We start from the raw sequence: 20,998 nt of genomic DNA on the forward strand, positions 1-20,998 counted from the left end.
GACACCTTACCATTTCTGCCCTGGTGACCAGTTGCCTTCACGGACAGGCTCATCAATGGCATCCTGGAATCAAGTTGGTATACAGACAGAATTCAAAAAATCAGATGTGAAATGAAGAGCCATCCGGATAAAGCAAAAACCTCTTCTTCCCACTTCCTCCTCAACATGACCCATTACACGGCACTTCTTTACCCAAATTTCTTCCTGCTCTCTCTTCCATCATCGCCAGGGTCCCTGAATTGGTTCCTCGCCCCGATGCACAATTTCAGCCTCGGAACTCTCTCCTCTGCCTTTGTCACAGAGCTGAGTAATGATGTGACAACATGTGATTGGGCGATTGATGTCAAATGTTAGCTGCAACATTCATTTTCCCCTGAAATGGACAAAGAAGAGTATTAGTCATTTGGAAACTTCGTCTAGAAACTACACCTCACGAGTGATAGTCCAAAATTGAATGGGTCTGAAATTTAAAGTGGCTTTTAAGTCCTTTTCCTTTGATTGCTCCTCAGGTCATGCAGCGTTGTGAGAGGCCGAGGCAGCAAGTTACTGATTGGAGCTGGGAATGTCATTTGTTAACTCCTTGACTCCTCCCGGAAGCCCATTCCTCCTGTGACAGGATGCTCCTGAGACCTCATGAGAAGAATCGTGGGCTTGGGAGGTGGGCAGATCTGGGCTCCAGGGTTGGCCCTATCACTTCTTCCTTTGTGAGCCTCAATTTCCCCATTTATGAAATAGGGTTCATAAGATGGATTTCCCTGGTGGTTCAGTGGTTAGAACTCCACGCTTCCACTGCAGGGGGCACAGGTTCAATTCCTGGTCGGGGAACTGAGATCCTGCATGCTGTGCAGTATAGTCAAAAACAAAAAAAAATCTTCACAAAAACATGAAATAGGGTTAACAAGAATGGTTATTGCCATCCTCATTTTGCAGCAATAAGAAAATAATATTTAGAGAGGTGAATAAGGGGCCCAAATACAGAGTGAGTGAAGGACAGACCACAGCCCTCTCTGGGGCCATCGAGTCCCCAGAGAGATGGTGTCCTGCCTTTCAGCCTCACCAGGAGGGTGTTCACATACACTCCCATGTGGATAGCAGTCCTTCCAACAATAACCAACCAGAGTGTGTCTGTGCATGACCTGAGTTCAGAGGCATGGCTCCCCCAGGTTCCCCCACAACGGCCCTTCCCATGGAAGCCAAAATAGCCCGGGATGAGAGCTTAAAATTCCCGCTCTCTGTGATCAGCATTTTTCAAGGAAAAGAAATATGCAGCAGTTCGTGCCGGTTATTTAACATCTGGGAAGGTTCTTTGCTCACTCTGAGCCCTCTGTGCGCTCCCAAGTTACTGATATCATCATTAGAAATGGCTTCCACCTACGGCTCTGATTCATGGCCTGGTTATGAGTGTGATTCATAGGCTGCTAAGAAGCAGGCAGAGGCAGCTGTGTTACCTAGAAGCAGTGTCTGGGAATAGGATCACCGATGTGATGCAGTCAGATATGCTAATGAGATCAATGCGACATTACGCTAAAGAACCCAAACCTCATTTGCAAGTGAATGTTAATAAGGAGAAGGCTCAGCTCAGGCTGGACTGGAATCACTGGTGGGACTAGTTCTTCCTCAGTTAAGTAACGTAATTTGTTCAATTTGTTTTATGTCAGTAAGTGAAGAACCTTTTTACTCACTTTGATTCATGGAAGGAGGTTAGACAATGGTACAGTAGAAAGGAAATTAACATTTAACCTGCCTGGCTGGGTTTTCTAACGGATGTCTCAATATGACTGAGGCAGTGTGCGTAAATTCTCCCGATAAACCAGAATGAAACAGCAGCTATTTAAATCCCAAAGAAAATCTGGATGACAGATATTATAGTCTAAAGAGAGACCTGATGGGTGTTGGGTCAGGAACTGGAAGACTGGAATCCTAGTCTCATCCATTACTCATTACTGTGAGTCACAAACTTCCTGGGCCTCAGTTCTTGTATCTGTAAAATGGAGTTAATGCAAAAAAGATGTTGTGAGTTCATAAACTGTAATATACCCATCTAACAACTATTTATAGAGCACCTACTATGTGCTGGGCACCGTGCTAGTTGCTGGGGTTACAGTGATGGATAGAATTCAGGATCCTTATTGTAAGGGAAAGTATGTTCTGGCATCCCTTAAAGTTTTTTATTATGAAAAAATTCAAACCTTCATGAGAGTGGGCAGAATAAGATAATGAGCTTCATCTATCCATCACTCAGATTCCAGCACAAGAAAGATTTTGCTATATTTGCTTTGCCTATCTCCCATGTTTTTTGCTGAATTATTTTAAAGCAAATCACAAACACTGTGTTCCTTGTCCATTGCTATATGACAAATCAGCTGTTTAAATAACACACATTTGTTATCTCACATTTTCCAGGGTTTAGGAATCTGGACACAACTTAGCTGGATCTTCTGCTCTGTCTCACAAAGTTGCAATACAGATGTCATCCTGGCCTGAGGTCTGACCTGAGACTTAGAGGCCTCAGCCTAATGTGGTTGTTGGCAGAATTCAGTTCCTTGTGGTTGTAGGACTGAGGCCCTCAGCAACGAGAAGCAGTCCCATAGGCAGCTCACTGCATTGCTGATTGCATCTCCTTTGAGGCCAGCAGGAGTATTTCTTTGACACTTACCCTTGGCTAAGGGCTTACTTGATTAGACCAGGCCCACCCAGGGTAATTTTGCTTTTGATTAACTCAGTCAGCAGATTTACACCCTCTCATGGGAGTGCTATGCCACCATATTCACAGGTTTTCTTCCCGCTCAGACTGTTTTTGTTTAGTTGCTAAGTCATGTCTGACTCTTTGCAACCCCATGGATTGCGGCATGCCAGGCTTCTCTGTTCTTCACTTTCTCCCAGAGTTTGCTCGAGCTCATGTCCATTGAATCCATGATGCTATCAAATCTCAGGAGAAGGGCATTATTCAGAGTGGGACCAGCAAGGGGTGTGAATCTTGGGGGCTACCTTGGGATTTTGCCTGTTGTGTAGGCATTTCATCCCTACCATCTTAAATATGCACTTCCACAAATTATGGGCATTCTTTAATAACTATAATTTCATGTTAATATCCAATAGGGATTGCTGTTAGTCAGCTTAGGACATGTTATGCTGTCATAACAAGTTACCTGCCCACCCCCACCCCCATCTCAGTGACTTCCAACCACAAAAGTTCTTTCTTGGCTCACATTCCGCATCCTTCACAATTTGGCTTCAGCACTTTATCCTCAGGCCCAGCTTGAAGGAACAGCCCATTTCTGGGAAAAGAGATGGAGGGACAAGCAAAGGCATGTCAAGCTTCATCTGCGATGTGTCTGGGTCCCATATTCTTACCTTTCCTTTGCTCATCCTACTCCCCAGGGGCTAGGAGTACAGTCCTTCTACAGAGAGGAGGGCCATTAGGAAAGGTTTGGCTGGGGGTCTATTTTAAAGCAAATAATAAAATCTCCCAGTTATCTCTTAAGTATCTTTTATTCTAGAATACTCTCGCTCACACACCTTATTTTTCACAGGTTATTGACCCATTGGAGAAAATGATCAGTTGTCATCTGGAATTTTCTACATCCTGAATTTGTCTGTTTGCTTCCTGGTATGTCATTTCACTTGTATCTTTATATGCTATATTTCCTGCGGGCTAGAAGTTAGGTTTAGTGAATATCTGGGGGCCAAGGCTACTTCATAAGGAGTGTCTGATACTTTGTATTTTATCACATCAAAAAGCACTTGATACTTGGTGAGGAAATCTTTGAGAGGGAGATGGGAGGGGGGATCGGGATGGGGAATAAGTGTAAATCTATGGCTGATTCATATCAATGTATGACAAAACCCACTGAAATGTTGTGAAGTAATTAGCCTCCAACTAATAAAAAAATTAAAAAAAAAAAAAAAAACTTCATACTTTTTAATTGAAATTCTTACTCTTATATCCTTACATCCACTTAGACACTTACTACTACTAATCAGGCCCTGTACCATTTGTGTGAACTGCCCGGAATAGGCAAATCCATGGAGGTGGGAGATAGATTAGTGTTTGACAGGTGCTGATGGAGGGGGAGGGGAATGGAGAGTAACAGCTGATTGGCACAGGTTTCTTTTTGGGTTGATGAAAAATTTGGGGGAATTGATCATGGTTGCGATACAACTTTGCAAAATAAGTGGCTGCCAAGGTCCTTCCCAACTGCTAAATAGCAGTTCAACCCACAAGGGACCGGGACTAACTCTGCTTGGGGGTGTCAAATAGAGGTGACCCTGGAGAGGCCCACAAAGGATGGGGAGGAGTTCAAGGGGGCCAGGCAGCAGGTACAAGTTGCAAGATCCAGACCAAAGCATGTGTTTACTTAGTACTTGGGCTCTCCAGAGCTGCCCTTGTAGGAGCTGCTGGGGACGGCAGTTGGGTGATGGGCCCTGGGCCCCTCACTTCCTCTCCAACCAAAGCAGCTCAGCTCCCTCCTGTTTCACAGGTGAGACTTCTAGGTAAGACTTTGTTCCAATGAAGAATTCTGTGATGCAAAACTCCTGACTTGAGTGAACAGCTCTCAGCACTGTCACTTATTCCATTAGAATATTAGTGAGTCTGCCTCTAGTAATGAAGAAGATGACCCTGGCAATGAGCATCCCTCACAATCGCAGCTGCCATTCATGGGAAACTAAGCCTCCACTCTAGGTACATGATATTCATCTTATTTACTTTTCACAAAACCCTAATGCGGTGTATAGTCTTAGTCTCATTATACAGGTGAGGAGACCCTCAGTGTCACGTGTCCTAATTGGGTTCACACAATTAGGCCTGTTGATCTGGGAAATGAGCTCGTATCATTTTAGTTCAGAAGCTGGTGCCCATGCTGTCTTCCTCCCTCGTTTCCTTCCTCCCTTTACAGTTCGCAAAGCGCTTCACAAGCCATTTCTCCGTGGAGAGCTGGAGCAGCCCTTGGAAGGAAAAGTGCAGGGTTATCCCCCTGCTGCAGTTGAAGAGAATGAGGCTTTGAGTCTTAGTCCGGGGTGCAGAATGCTGACGTGGGGTGGGTGCCCTGGGCTCCTGTGAATCTACCCCGTTCCCTGTGCCAACTGCTGGGGAGCCACGAGAACACAGAGATTTGACCGGTGCTCCGTGTGGCCGCCCCTCCCTGGCCATCCTTCTCAGTATACATGAGATGCTCAAATGATGATGTTTTATTCTAATGACAAAGAGTATAACAAGCACAGGAAATAGCCTGGCATTAATCTCCACTCCATCTTGTGGCAGTGACTGCAATGAAAATGAGAAATAGTTTAAGCTTAACCCATTCTCATTACAATCATAATTACATTTTGTGGTCATTCTTAGTTTCTAGCAGAACCCAACTGCTCTCCATGTCAATTTGAAAGATACAGACAGCCCTTAATTTTTCTCCAGCATTCATCTGCCCGGCCATCTGCCGAGGACTGATCCTTGGGAAGCTGAAAATTAGGCTTAAGGAACTTATCTGTTTTATGTTTTAAATGGTTTGGCATGGACCTGCTAAACATCTGGACAAATGTAATTTACATGCATGTGCCTCAAAAATACATTGGATCAGGCAACTGATTTATCTTGCTAATAATATGTTTAATTGAGAATACTCAAACTGGAGCCCTGATTATACAGCTAATAGCACTGAAAGCTGGCCAGGAAGCATGCTGGGTGTCATGAGAGGAGAGACTGGGGACCAAAACTTGCCAAGGTCAGCCCTCCAATTCTCAAGCCATCGTTGGAGTCCTGAGTGGCGATGTCCCCATAGACACTGTGCACCGATGGCATTCTCCACAATAACTTCCCGGCACACAGCTCTGCAATGTTCTTCTGTGGCTGTTACATAACAACTCCATTTACCAATAAATACCTTTCCTAATGGTTCATCCTTTTTTTTTTTTGGTACATGTTAATTGAGCCCCTGTGATGTGCTAGGTGTTGGTCAGGAGCTGGCAACACAAAGACAAATACTTTCAAGGAGGCTGCTTTCTAGAGGTCAGCACAGAAGGCTTTGGGGGTACAGAGGAGTGCCCTGATCTCTACCTACCTTCTAGGGTGGGGAGTGGATTAGGAAGACCTGGCAGCCCTCAGCCTCCTAGCCCGGCCTTGTCTTTGGGGCAGTGGATGAATCACTGAGCCTCTCAGGGCCTCAGTTTTTCCACCTTTAAATCAGCTTCCTGGGGCCACGGACAACAAAAGCAGATAATGTCATCCATATGCTTAGTACAGAGCTTGGCGTCTAGTTGTCTACCAGGGGCTCATAGGTAGCTGGTAGGGCTTTGCTAGAGGTGGGGATAGGAAGTGTGTTCTAGAGCAAGGGCTCAGCCTGTCCTAAGATTCAGCACAGCGATAGAGCTTTGAGTGTGGTTGGACCACAGGGGAGAGGCAGGGGCAGCAGCAGAGGCCTGGTCCTGTAGCCACCTGTGAGCCAGGCTAAGATGGTGGGCTTTGCCTCAACGCCATGGGGAGCCTCATGGAGAGGGAGGTAGGGGAGAGGGGGATGATCAGAGGGGTGCTTTAGAAACATCATCTGGCTACAGAGTGGAGACTGGACCCCTCAAACTCAGGGCAAGACGGGAGCCTGGGAGGTTGACAGCAATTCCAAAGAGGACCTTGGTGGTGGTTACAGTTTGATGGATTTTGTTGTCTCATGGATAATGTTTTACACAATTTTTTTTCAAAAGGGAGCTTTTGGAGAATTAAGCTTCAGGCTGCACTTCCCATGCATGTGGCCATTTTGGGCAAGGAATGGAATATGGTCCCCTAGAGCTGGGCCCTGGGGGCTGTGGCCCAGATTGTGTTCAGAGTCCTGGGTGTGCGGGTCCCTCCCACCTCCTCTGCAGACCCCTCACTTGGCCCAGTGACCAGGGGCTCTGGGTGAACCCAATGAGGGGTGGGAGGGGCTGAGGCTGTGCACCTGTGCTATGGGTCCGGGCAGAGAACCCGAAGAGCTGTGGAAAGAGCTCTCGGAGTGGTGGGTTTCAGAGCAGAGTCCCCTGCTATCTTTTTCTGACTCGTGGACTGATTTTTCTCCACTGGCTGAGTGGCCAGCAAGTCAACATGTGTGTCCCTCACTACGCTGCCTCACTGGTCCAGACAGTATCCTGTTGTATTCTGGACTGGTTTTGAAATGTAACGGCAGGCCTCTTTAACACCATTTAAAAATAAATTCACAGGTACAGGCGGAGCAGTTGGCAAAGGAGATCAGGACCATGAATGAACGCTGAGAGGGAAAATAACGCGATAAAAGTGGAAAAGTAAACGAGACATTTGCCGTGAGACCTGCCAGGAAACGAGACCGGCCCTAATTGATGCGGCGGATCTCTGCATGAACCCGCAGTCACACACGGAGGCCGGCCCCTGCCTCGTCCAGCTGTCTCGTCCCGCCAGCCTGAGTCATCCTCTGCTGGCTCCGAGCTGCAGCCTCGGGTTTGGCAGCAGAATTAGATCTGACCTTTTCAATCGTGGCTTTTAAAAAAATTATTAAATTTAAAAATGGTTAAACCTCAAATGAGCTGAAATCTTTTGTGCGGAGAACCCGTCTATCATTTCTTTTGTCCGTAAAATATATTTAACTTCAACCATGTAATTAACGCCAGTGAATCCACCAGGCTGGTTGGGTTTATTATGTGCTCAGGGAGCTCAGCTGTTCTCCTCTGAAAAGGGCAGTGCCGGGCGTTTTCTTGAGTTTCTTGGCAAAAGCTGTAGGCAGAAAGTTGAATCGCATCTGGAATAGTTTCCACTTTGCCTCCTTCTGTTCCTTCCACAATCCACGTTGAGCAGAAAAGGCTTCACAATTAGAGAGAAATGCTCAACAAAGGACAATTAGCCAGGCTGAGAGCACAATCTTGAGGTGGGGGTGGGTGATGTGTGTCTGGGCAGGAATTCAGAGGAGTGAAGTCAGCTTCACCAAGCCCTCAGACACCCAGATGCAGTTTCCAAGCAGGGCAGAGAAAAGATGAAAGTCTGGTGGCATTTAAAGCAGAAATTCTTAACATGATTCTGGGAATCTCGGCTTCCCAGTGAAACTGAAAGAGCACTGGCTTGAGAGTCCGATATATTTGAGTTAGGATTTGCATCTCTGCTGCTTATTTGGTGTTTGAATCTGGTAAGTCATGAAGCCATTCTGAACCTCATTATTCTTATTTATGAAATAAAGGTAAAAAAATAAGTAACTTGCAGAGTTATTGTGGTTTAAATGGGATCATATATGTCAGATTCTTAGCACAGAGCTTGGCACATAGAAATCAGCCTCCATTATTCTTTCCCTTTTATTCCTCCTCTTTCTTCTTTTCCCTACTGGAAAATGGGTCAACCAAACTGAAAATAGCTAAACAAACGTTGTGTGTGCATGAAGGGAGTGGGGGATGCCTGCTCTATCAACCATCAGGATATATTAAACAGCTATAACCATTGTGATAGTGTGGTACTGGCCCAGCAATAGACAGATGTCTAATGGAATTGAATAGGAAGCCTGGATGCAACACACACAAATGACACTGCAGGCCGTTGTGGGGAAGCATGAACTACTCAGTAAAAAGTGCTGGGAGCACTGCTCAACCACACGGGAGAAGCGAAATGGGACTCCTACCTCACACCATATACAGAATCACTCCCAGATAGATGAAATGTGAAAGGCAACATTTGAGGATTTTAAGAAGAAAATAGAGGAGATCTCTTTATGACCTCAAGGTAGGCCAGGGTTTCTTAGCAAAGTGCAAAAAGGTTGATAAGTTAGACTACCTTAAAATTCAGAACTCTTTCAACAAAAATCTGGATAAGATGTCTGCAGCATAAACAACAAAAGATAAGTATTCAGAGTATAGACAAATGGGAAATAATGACACAAACAATGTGATAGAAACATGGGAAAATGACTTGTTCATAAAGACGTTTTATGAAATAGTAGAAAAGATTGGCCAATTATATGCAAAAAGATGTTCATTTGTAATTAGGAAAATGAAAATTAAAATCACAAAGAAACTGTGTAACATGAAGGATGGATTAACTAACCTTATTGTGATCATTTCATAATATATACATAAATTCAGTCATCATATGGTGATGACAAAATGTTTGTTTCATCATCACAAACATTTGAAATATTTGTTACATGTCAATTATATCTCAATTAAGCTTAAAAAAAAAAAACTTATCAAGCCACCAGTAGCCTACCATAAGTATTCTTGCTTTTTCCGTATGATTAGTTACTGAAGCTTCTCTTTGATTTTTTTCCTGACTATTCCTCATCATATCAAGATAACAAAGATACATCTCTATTTAGACACACACGGATACATACACACAAACCTCACGGAAACCTACCATTTTACTCTCACTGGGTTGACAAAAATCTAAGGAGTCTGACACCATGCATATGTGAGGACGTGGAGAATGGGAACCCTTACATGTTGCTGGAGAGCGTAAATTGGAAAGCTATTTTGGAAAGTAAATTGGCATCGTCTTGTAAAGCTAAGTCCGTGCAGCCCAGCACCTGACTCCTAGGTATGCACCAGACCTCAGAGAAACCCCTGATGGTCTGCAGCGGGACCTCTGCTCTGAGGCCTCTCACAGCAGCACTGGGGGTAAAAAACAAAGCATTGGAAACCATTTTAACATCCTCTGATAAAATGGTTAAATAGACTGTGAGCATTATAGGTATATGAAAATGAATGCGCTCCAGCTACCCATGAACACCTGCGTGAATCTTAGAAACAAGATGCTGAGTGAACCAAACATCTTGCAGAAGATCCTAAAGAGTAAAATTTCATTTTTATAAAATGCAAAAACCAATCAACACTGAAGAATATTGTTTGAATGACAGAATGATAAGCAGACAGTTCAAGATCCTGGCTACCCCTTTGGAAGAGGCAAGGGGATGAACAGGCATGGAGCAAATCGATAACATTGCCTGTGTTGGTAACATTCTGTTTCTCCAGGTGGGTGCTGGTTTCACAATGTGTATGTTATTATGATGCTTCATAACTCACACACGTGTTCCATCTATTCTTTTGTGTGTTGAGTATTGTGAAATTAAAAGCAGAAATAACAAGAATGCATGGAAGGATTGGGACTTGACTGGCTGCAGTTACTGTTGCTGGTAGACTCCCTGGGAGGTGGGGAGTGAGGAGACCACTGTGCAGTGTACTCAGACAGGCTGAGCTCATGCTAGCGGGAGAGAAGAGGTGAATCTCATGAGAGTAAAGCCTGATAGGGGTTCCAGGCTCCTGCCAAGGTTGTGTCACATTTGGTGACGTCCTAGGAAGGTGGGGGACTACACATAGTGGCTCAGTTGGTAAAGAACCCACCTGCAATACAGGAGACCTGGGTTTGATCTCTAGGTCGGGAAGATCCCCTGGAGGAGGAAATGACAACCCACACCAGTACTCTTGGCTGGGAAATCCCATGGACAGAGGAGCCTGGTGGGCTACAGTCCATGGGGTCACAAGAGTTGGATATGATTTAGCGAGTAAACTACTTCACATGGAATTTGGTGCCCTGCAGGCATGGTCATATATGAAATATAATAGCCTGGGATTCTGGGGAATGGGAACTGGTTTGGCAAACTGTGATCTATTGGGATTTCTCTTCCCACTTAATGTCTGATATTAGTGTTGTACAGTGTTCAGTTCAGTTCAGTTCAGTCGCTCAGTCATGTCCGACTCTTTGCAACCTCATGAATCGCAGCACGCCAGGCCTCCCTATCCATCACCAACTCCCGGAGTTTACTCAAACTCATGTCTATCAAGTCGGTGATGCCATCCAGCCATCTCATCCTCTGTCGTCCCCTTCTTCTCCTGCCCCCAATCCCTCCCAGCATCAGGGTCTTTTCCAATGAGTCAACTCTTCGCATGAGGTGGCGTAGGCTCTTATTAAATTCCTTAACTTAAAAATAAAGGTGCTGCAATGGGATAACATTGGCAAGCTTCAGCCTCAAGACAGTTAATTTTTCTGTAAGAATGTGGTGCTGTCAGAATCAACTACTGGGGCATTCTAATTTCTACAGGTTTGGGGATATAGTGGCTTTGAGTGGGAGGGAGCTAGTCTATCAAAATGTCAATAGTCTTGGAGAATTTTCAAGGAAGTAAAACTAAAGAATGTAAATGCAGAGTGTTCTTTCAATTTCAGGGCGTGTGTCAAGGCTCTTTGACCTGTGCAATTAGGTCCAGGTCCCAGTGGCTGTAGGATATGGCAACCCACTCCAGTATTCTTGCCTGGAGAATCCCATGGACAGAGGGGCCTGGTGGGCTACAGCCCATGGGGTCACAAAGAATCAGACACGACTGACCACACATGCCCCATGGGGGAAGATGAGATGCCTGTTTCTTCTGCTCCCAGCTCTCTTCTTTAAAAATGCCCTGCTCCTCAGTACAGTAGACCTGAAGGAATGTGGATGGTCCTTTGTTTCAAGAGAACGTGGATTAACACTGCTGAAAGATGCTATGGCCAGCCGACAGTAATGCCTTTTAAAATGCCAGTAAGACATTGCAATGACCCGGAAATCATGGGTCGGTGAAAACATCTGGATTTTGGTGTGTTGTTTTCCTATTTGTTTATTCAAAAGCCCTCACTTCAGATTCTGTCCCTGGTCATTTAGCAAAGGTCCCCAGTATGATCCATTGTCTTATATGCCAAAAGACTCGTAGAGAGTCTATGTGACCATCAGAAGGCTAGTCTGTCAGGAGTCTCGGTTTTCTGCTTATTCCAACACTGTTGAAACCACGTCCTTTAAAAAAAAATTGCCATCCTGTGGACATCGCCAGCAGGGAGCAGCAGGAGGAATTTGCTGCTGACTATCCTATTTTTATCAGTATTGGGGATTTTGCTTCCTACTGTGAAGTTAAAGGAGGATTCTGCTCCTTCCCTCTGTCATTTTCCTATCTTTCATATTATTTATTTTAAAATTTAAAAATTTCCCTTTGGCAGTGCCACATGCATGGCACGTGGGATCATAGTTTCCCGACCAGGGATTGAACCTGTGCCCCCCTGCCTTGGAAGTGTGGCGTCATAACCACTGGGCCACCAGGGAAGTCTCTTCCATATTTAAGACTGGTTAAAAAATCTCTGCCGGAAATTGACTGAACAGAGCTCAAGGTTCAAATTGCAAATCCTAATTGGTTAGTGCCTGGCTTCCCTGTGCTTTACAAAGACAGATTTTTAAAATGCCTGTCACATCAGAATCCTTTCATCCCCCACTGCCTACCTCCCTGTCCCAGCCTTGAAACCTTCTATTTACCCAATGCTTAAAATATGGAAAAGGTAATAATTAAGATTGTGCTCTCAGTGCAGGTGGTGGCTCTAAATAGCTTACGGGCTCTCTGGGTGTCTACAAGCAGTGAAGTCGTGTTTGTTGTTATTGCATGAAATGAAAGAAGCACCTTGGATGATTACAGATGAAGATCTTTTTCCCAGCGGCCGGCAGAACCGAGGGGAAGAGCCACCTCTCATTCCCTTCATAGTTGGCCTGGGAGCTGGGAGGATGGGCAAAGAAGCCTGGAAAATCTGCCGGCTTCTAATTGTGTCTTTACAGCCAACTAGGCTACCAAAATGATTATCTTTTTCTCTCTGAGCCTTACTGACCTGTGGCTAATGAGATTTGTGCTTCGATTAGTTGTAGAACATAAATTAGCTAATCAATGGCAATGGATTCGCATTATTTCTCATACATGAGTTCTGCCGCACTGATCTGTACTGAATATTCAAATCAATTTCAGATGCTCTGAACAACTCCGTTAATGTGACCTGCTGGAATCTGGCTGCATCCGTAGCCTCCTTGGGAGCAGATGAAGACCAGGCTGAGCCTGGCTCACACCCCAGCTGCTCAGGCATCCAGAGCTCTGCAAACTACCTTGCTTTCCCTTTCACACAATGAGGGCCAAAGAAGGTTGGGGAGAAAGTCGTGCGGCGGGTTGGGGGAAGCAACAGAAACTCCCGGAGAACTCAGCCCCAGGTGGCCTCCTTTCCTGCAAAGGAACCGGGCTAAGGGGACATCAAAAAGCAGGGAGCTATTTTCAGGTTTCTGGGGTACAAACTTTGCCAAGGGCAAGATCCTGGGTTGGTGTCTTTGGTTTTCAACCCGGGGAAGAAAATCTTCCACTTTTTGCTGTAGTTGTCTCGTCTGTACAATTAACCAGCATCTTGGCATAAAACGTGGAAATTTGTACAGTCTTCTAGGCATCTGTGGGCTTTATGGTACAAGTTCTGTTAGTACTGAAGCCACAGAAAATTAAATGTTCCCCAAAGAACGTCCAGATGTGCTTCATTCTAATGGGGTCATTATGCAGTAAATTAAAAAGCAGGGTAAATGGAACTGTAAAATTTAAATTACTCTAAAACCACATCTCTTTGCTTTGAGCATTCATTTGTGGGGTTGCATTTGCAATAAATGTGAATTAGGCAGCTGCAATAACTGTTAATCATATATTTATAAAATAGTAATGAGGAAATGAATAGCAGAGTAAGACAGCTGCACATTTGTCTGAGAGTGTGTCAACTGTGAACATAATAAGATGTGGAACATTGTTTGGAGCTGGGTTGATAATACAGTGAATGTAAGAGATCGCTTCAGCCTCTTAACTTTACACGAAATTATACATAAAATCCATAAAAGCCCATAATAATGCATTATGCCCCTGAATTGTATTCAATATTTTTCTTTGCTTTGATTTTCTGAAATGAGCTCTACTTTCGCCAAAGCCATCTTCCAGGCATCAGTGAGGCTTTTGTTTCAGGCGATGTCGGGTTTCTAAGATTGCAATTGGATTTAAAGAAAGCAGGGCCGGTGCTGGCAAGGAGTTAATGGTGGGGCTTTATTTGTTTCCTTGGACCTGCTGTACGTGGCTGGAGGCATGCCTGACCTGTCCCGGGAGGAGGATAGAGGGACTCCAGGCCTCCCCAGCTGAGCCCTGAGATCAGGATGGGGGAGAGAGGCCACTGTCAGTCCACCAGAGCCCCTGGGCTGCAGGTTGGACCTGGTGAGAACAGGGACATGGCTTTCAGCCACTGTTCAGACAAACATCTCCTTGGGGGCCACGGCTGGGAGCTCCATACAGGTCTAGTAAAGGTCTGTGGCCTTGTGCTTGGGATGGATGACTATCCTGATGGCTGAAGTGATGATTGTTACTTGGAAACCTCCTTGCCTGGTGTTTGAACCAAACCCTCTGCAGGGAGCATCTGAAAACCGGGGCTTGAGGCAGACCCCTCCTGAGCACGGAGAGGCAGGGGAGGGGCCTGTGGTCGGGTGTCCGCAAGCAGCTGATCCTGGCCAGTCTCCTCCTGTCCTTGTATCACGTGGCATGACCAAGATGAAGCCAGTGCCCCTTACTGAGCATGCAGGGCTCTGCCCGGCCTGGCCCAGCCGCATCTCCCCACTCCCACATCAAACACCTGCAGGGTCCCAAATCTGCCATGATCTCAAGTTTGGTGGCTCTGAGTATGTGGTTCTCTTGATCTGGAATATTCTTCTCAGCTTCAAAGATTCCAGTTGCTCCTGCATGTCCCTTGTGAAGCTGCCCCAGACAGACTCCTGGACCCCTTTCCTTGTTCCCCTGGTGCTCATCATGCTATGTGCACCTCCTCATGACAACAGCAGTCTCACTGCCTCTGCGGTGCTCTAACTTAGTGTCCACGTACCCGTCAGACTCGGGCTCCCTGAGCGGACGCTCGGGTTTGGTGCTTTGCTACATCTTGTTTTGGGAAATGAATGCGGAATGCAGCCACTGGATGCTGGTGTAGGATTAAGGACAAGGGCCTGGGAGGGTCCAACATGAACTCTCCTGGTGTTTCTATAATTAACCCAGGTCCTTCTTTTCTCCGGGCGGCCCCCAGCCCTTGGGATGGATGATGGTTGTCTGTAAGGAGCTGGAGAAGGAGCAGGTCTAACAGGAAGAGTGCCTCCAGAAAGTTCAAAGTGGGATGTTTCAAAATAGAATGTTGAGTCCGTAACCATCCTCCCATCACTCAGGATTCTGTAAGACCCTCACTGAAGGCAGTTTATTGTAGGAAACTGGGACTCTCTGTTCTTTCTGGGAAAGAGGGAGGAGGGGGAGAGAGACAAAAACAGAGACAGAGGCAAGGAAAGACACAGAGACAGAGATGAGGAGGGGGCCGGGGGAGGAAAAAGCTTGTTATACACACGTGCAGAGAACATTCTGTAAATCTCTTCCCAACACACATTCATTTCCCAGTATTTCAGTTTTATTTTTGTTTAACCAACATTTTTTTTCTTGTTATAAAAATACTATATGGTCATTTTTATAATGTGCAGCATAAAAATTTCATAATTTATTTAACCATTCCTTTATTTGTTTAAAAATTCCTGTTTATTTAACCATTCTTTATATGTTTATTCTCTTATTGTTTATTGAATCATTCTTCATTCATTGAATATTTATGAATATTTTTTGCTCTTTTAAATAATGTTATTAAAATCCTTAAAATCTTTGCCAATTTCATAAGTATAGTATGACGCGTCATTATTATTTTAATTTCAGTTTATTTCTAGTAAAGCAGAATTTTTCCCTCTTTTTTTTTTGCTTATTTATGTGTAGTTTTTCTCTGGAATGATTAAGTATGGCTTTCACTATCAAGGGAACAGAGTCATCACTGAGTGTCTTATGGGGAGCATTGTTTCATTTCCCCTTCATATTAACCCCGCTCATAGACCCTATGGTCTGTGCGAGACTTGGTGACGTTGAGGATCCTCCCTGAGATGCATGGTTAGTAGGCGCTGGATCCTGCTGCATTACAGACGCGTCCTTTCATTTTTCTACTGGGAGCTGACAGCTTTCTCTTTAACTTACTGGAGCTGTTTGCATATTGAGTGTTTAATTCATTGTCCACGTACCTATAGGCTTTTTTTTTTTTTTTAATGAAGTATAGTTGATTTACAATGCTGTGTTAGTTTTGGGTATACAGCAGAGTGATTCAGTTATATACATATACATAGAGAGAGGTTTCCCAGGTGGTGCAACGGTAAAGAATTCTCCTGCCAATGCAGGAGATGCAATTTCGATCCCTGGGTTGGGAATGTCCCTTGGAGGAGGAAATGGCAACCCACTCCAGTATTCTTGTCTGGAGAATCCCATGGACAGAGGAGCCTGGCGGGCTACAGTCCATAGGGCAGCAGAGTCAGACATGACTTAGCAGGCACATGCATACATATATATATATACATATACACACACACACACATATATATTCTATTTCAGATTCTTTTCCCTGTAGGTTATTACAAATATTGAGCAGTGTTCCCTATGTTATATAGTAACTCCTTGTTGATTATCTATTTTATATACAGCAGTGTGTATCTGTTAATCCTAAACTCCTAATTTATCCCCCCCACTTCTTTCCCCTTTGGTAACTTCACAGATTTGCATGTCATCCTTGCTCAGGGGCTTTGCTAACCTTCGCTGTGTCATTCCAGTGTTGGTATGTGTGCTGGGGAAGAGAGCACCAGCATGGTCCTTTAAACAGAGGGCTCATGTCGCAGGGTTCCCATCAAAGAAGGGGAAATGGCTCCCCTAAGAAGCCCACGGCTCTCCCCACTTTGTCTTCATTCAGAGAGTCACCTCTTGGTGGCTCCGCGTCCAGGTTTCTTCCCTCTTATCATCTTCTGATGTCTGCACCCTTTGAAAGGTGGGCGGAATGATGGCTGTTAGTCATCTCACTCGTTTGAGAAAGCTGAGGACTGCCCCAGGTAAGAGATATGGCAGGGAAGCCAATAAAAAACAAAACCTAAACCAGAATTAATAACACCAGACCAAATCACACCAAGCTGAACAAATATCCCAACATGGTGAGTCAGTCACTTTGGATTGGGGGTAGAGTTGCCAGGTAAAATATAAAATGCCCAGATAAATGAATTTCAGATAAACAACACTAAAATTACCAAAAATATTTTAAAAAATACTAAAAAATATCCTATGCACTGTTTGGGACATACTTATCCCCCCAAATTATTGTTGTTAGAAATTTCTTAGGAGGCTTTTAGTCTTTTTTCAAAGGTAATTTTATTGGGATAACTTACATCTGTTATGTAGATAGAAAGGACAGTTTAGCAGTGTAAATTTATTTTAGAAGTTCAAGTGAACAATATTTAAAAATCAATCAATATGAACCATAAAACTGTTTTGAATTTGAGTTTATGAGTTACCTTTGCAACCTACAGCAGCCTCAGCTCCAGTTCAGGTTAGGTTATTATTATTTATTATTTTTTTTTGTAGCAGTGAATAAATCCTGCTTGCAAATGGTAAAAAAAAAAAAAAAAAGGCTTACCTTAAGATTTAAGCATAGTGGTGAGCGGCCGAGATGAGAAACCCCACGTCCAAGGTAAGGAGCAGCAGCTGTGTTTTCCTGGAGCAGCTGTGAAGAGATACCCCAAGCCCAAGGTAAGAGAAACCCCACTAAGATAGTAGGTGCTGAGAGAGGGCATCAGAGGGCAGACAGACTGAAACCACAATCACAGAAAACTAACCAATCTGATCACATGGACCACAGCCTTGTCTAACTCAATGAAACTATGAGCCATGCCATGAAGGGCCACCCAAGACGGACGGGTCATGGTGGAGAATTCTGACAAAATGTGGTCCACTGGAGAAGGGAATGGCAAAGCACTTCAGTATTCTTGCCTTGAGAACCCCATGAACAGTATGAAAAGGCAAAATGATAGGACACTGAAATATGAACTCCCCAGGTGGGTAGGTACCCAATATGCTACTGGAGATCAGTGGAGAAATAACTCCAAAAAGAATGAAGGGATGGAGCCAAAGCATAAACAACACCCAGTTGTGGATGTGACTGGTGATAGAAGCAAGGTCCGAGCAATATTGCCTAGGAAGCTAGAATGTTAGGTCCATGAATCAAGGCAAATTGGAAGTGGTCAAACAGGAGATGGCAAGAGTGAACGTTGACATTCTTGGAATCAGCAAACTAAAATGGACTGGAATGGGTGAATTTAACTCAGATGACCATTATATCTACTACTGTGGGTAGGAATCCCTTAGAAGAGATGGAATAACCATCATAGTCAACAAACGAGTCCAAAATGCAGTACTTGGATGCAATCTCAAAAACAACAGAATGATCTCTGTTCGTTTCCAAGGCAAACCATTCAATATCACAGTAATCCAAGTCTATGCCCCGACCAGTAATGCTGAAGAAGCCAAAGTTGAACAGTTCTATGAAGACCTACAAGACCTTCTAGAATTAACACCCACAAAAGATGTCCTTTTCATTATAGGGGACTGGAATGCAAAAGTAGGAAGTCAAGAAACACCTGGAGTAACAGGCAAATTTGGCCTTGGAGTACAGAATGAAGCGGGGCAAAGGCTAATAGAGTTTTGCCAAGGGAACACACTGGTCATAGCAAACACCCTCTTCCAACAACAGAAGAGAAGACTCTATACATGGACATCACCAGATGGCCAACACTGAAATCAGATTGATTACATTCTTTGCAGCCAAGGATGGAGGAGCTCTATACAGTCAGCAAAAACAAGACTGGGAGCTGACTGTGGCTCAGATCATGAACTCCTTATTGCCAAATTCAGACTTAAATTGAAGAAAGTGGAGAAAACCACTAGACCATTCAGGTATGACCTAAATCAAATCCTTTATGATTATACAGTGGAAGTGAGAAATAGATTTAAGGGACTAGATCTGATAGACAGAGTGCCTGATGAACTATGGGTGGAGGTTCATGACATTGTACAAGAGACAGGGATCAATTTCTTTTGACAGGGGAAAATTTCTTTTTCCCCAAGAAAAAGAAATGCAAAAAAGCAAAATGGCTGTCTGAGGAGGCCTTACAAATAGCTGTGAAAAGAAGAGAAGCAAAAAGCAAAGGAGAAAAGAAAGGTATACCCATTTGAATGCAGAGTTCCAAAGAATAGCAAGGAGAGATAAGAAAGCCTTCCTCAGTGATCATTGCAAAGAAATAAAGGAAAATAATAGAATGGGAAAGACCAGAGATCTCTTCAAGAAAATTAGAGATACCAAGGGAACATTTCATGCAAAGATGGGCCCAATAAAGGACAGAAACGGCGGGGACCTAACAGAAGCAGAAGATATTAAGAAGAGGTGGCAAGAATATACAGAAAGACTGTACGAAAAAAATCTTCATGACCCAGATAATCACGATGGTGTGATCACTCACCTAGAGCCAGACATCTTGGATTGTGAAGTCAAGTGGGCCTTAGGAAGCATCACCACGAACAAAGCTAGTGGAGGTGATGGAATTCCAGTTGAGCTATTTCAAATCCTAAAAGATGATGCTGTGAAAGTGCTGCACTCAATATGTCAGCAAATTTGGAAAACTCAGCAGTGGCCACAGGATTGGAAAAGGTCAGCTTTCATTCCAATCCCAAAAGAAAGGCAATGCCAAAGAAAGCTTAAACTACCACACGATTGTACTCATCTCACACGCTAGTAAAGTAATGCTCAAAATTCTCCAAGCCAGGCTTCAGCAATACATGAACCATGAACTGCCAGATGTTCAAGCTGGTTTTAGAAAAGGCAGAGGAGCCAAAGATCAAATTGCCAATATCTGCTGGATCATTGAAAAAGCAAGAGAGTTCCAGAAAAACATCTACTTCTGCTTTATTGACTATGCCAAAGCCTTTGACTGTGTGGATCACAATAAACTATGGAAAATTCTTAAATAGATGGGAATATCAGACCACCTGACCTGTCTCTTGAGAAATCTGTATACAGGTCAGGAAGCAGCAGTTAGAACTGGACATGGAACAACAGACTGGTTCCAAATAGGAAAAGGAGTATGTCAAGGCTGTATATTGTCACCCTGCTTATTTAACTTCTATGCAGAGTACATCATGAGAAGCGCTGAGCTGGATGAAGCTCAAACTGGAATCAAGATTGCCAGGAGAAATATCAATAACCTCAGATATGCAGATGACACCACCCTTATGGCAGAAAGTGAAGAAGAACTAAAGAGCCTATTGATGAAAATGAAAGAGGAGAATGGAAAAAGTTGGCTTAAAGCTCAACATTCAGAAAACTAAGATCATGGCATCTGGTCCCATCACTTCATGGCAAACAGATGGGGAAACAGTGGAAAGAGTGGCAGACTTTATTTTTGGGGGCTCCAAAATCACTGCAGATGGTGAATGCAGCCATGAAATTAAAAGACACTTGCTCCTTGGAAGAAAAGCTATGACCAACCTAGACAGCATATTAAAAAGCAGAGACATTACTTTGCCGACAAAGGTCCATCTGGTCAAGGCTATGGTTTTTCCAGTAGTCATATATGGATGTGAGAGTTGAACTGGGAAGAAAGCTGAGCGCCAAAGAATTGATGCTTTTGAACTGTGGTGTTGGAGAAGACTCTTGAGATTCCCTTGGACTGTGAGATCCAACCAGTCCATCTAAAAGGAGATCAGTTCTGAATGTACATTGGAAGGACTGATGTTGAAGCTGAAACTCCAATACTTTGGCCACCCAATGCGAAGAGCTGACTCATTGGAAAAGATCCTGATGCTGGGAAAGATTGAGGGCAGGAGAAGAAGGGAACGACAGAGGATGAGATGGTTGGATGGCATCACCGACTCAGCGGACATGAGTTTGAGTAAACTCCGGGAGTTGGTGATGGACAGGGAGGCCTGACGTGCTGAGGTCCATGGGGTTGCAAAGAGTCGGACACGACTGAGTGACTGAACTGAAGTAAACTGAATCAATTAAACAGTAATAAAGGAGAAATTTTTTTTCTGAGGTGTGCTCAAAAACAAGTTGCAACCCTAGTTGATGTATTAAAGTGTCTCCACTGCATTTGGGTTTGATCTTGGGTTGGGAAGATCCCCTGGAGGAGGAAATGGTGACCTATTCCAGTGTTCTTGCCTGGAAAGTTCCACCAACAGAGAGGCCTAGTGGGCTGCAGTCCATGGGGTCACAAAGAGTTGGACACAACTGAGAACACACACACACTGCATTCAGTTTTGGAAGGCGTGTGGTTATGCTAAAAAACTATATACGATA

At 44.2% G+C, this 20,998-nt stretch overlaps 1 non-coding gene across 1 annotated transcript; it reads right to left on the reverse strand.

Annotated features, from left to right (window-relative positions):
- Window positions 1–16,356: 16,356 nt before the first annotated feature.
- Window positions 16,357–16,463, reverse strand: LOC122709731. Its single transcript, XR_006345700.1, has one exon. It is a non-coding gene; the product is annotated as a U6 spliceosomal RNA (small nuclear RNA).
- Window positions 16,464–20,998: the final 4,535 nt, after the last annotated feature.

Source organism: Cervus elaphus, chromosome 15 (assembly GCF_910594005.1).
Source record: "Cervus elaphus chromosome 15, mCerEla1.1, whole genome shotgun sequence".
In the NCBI taxonomy this organism is placed as follows: domain Eukaryota; kingdom Metazoa; phylum Chordata; class Mammalia; order Artiodactyla; family Cervidae; genus Cervus; species Cervus elaphus.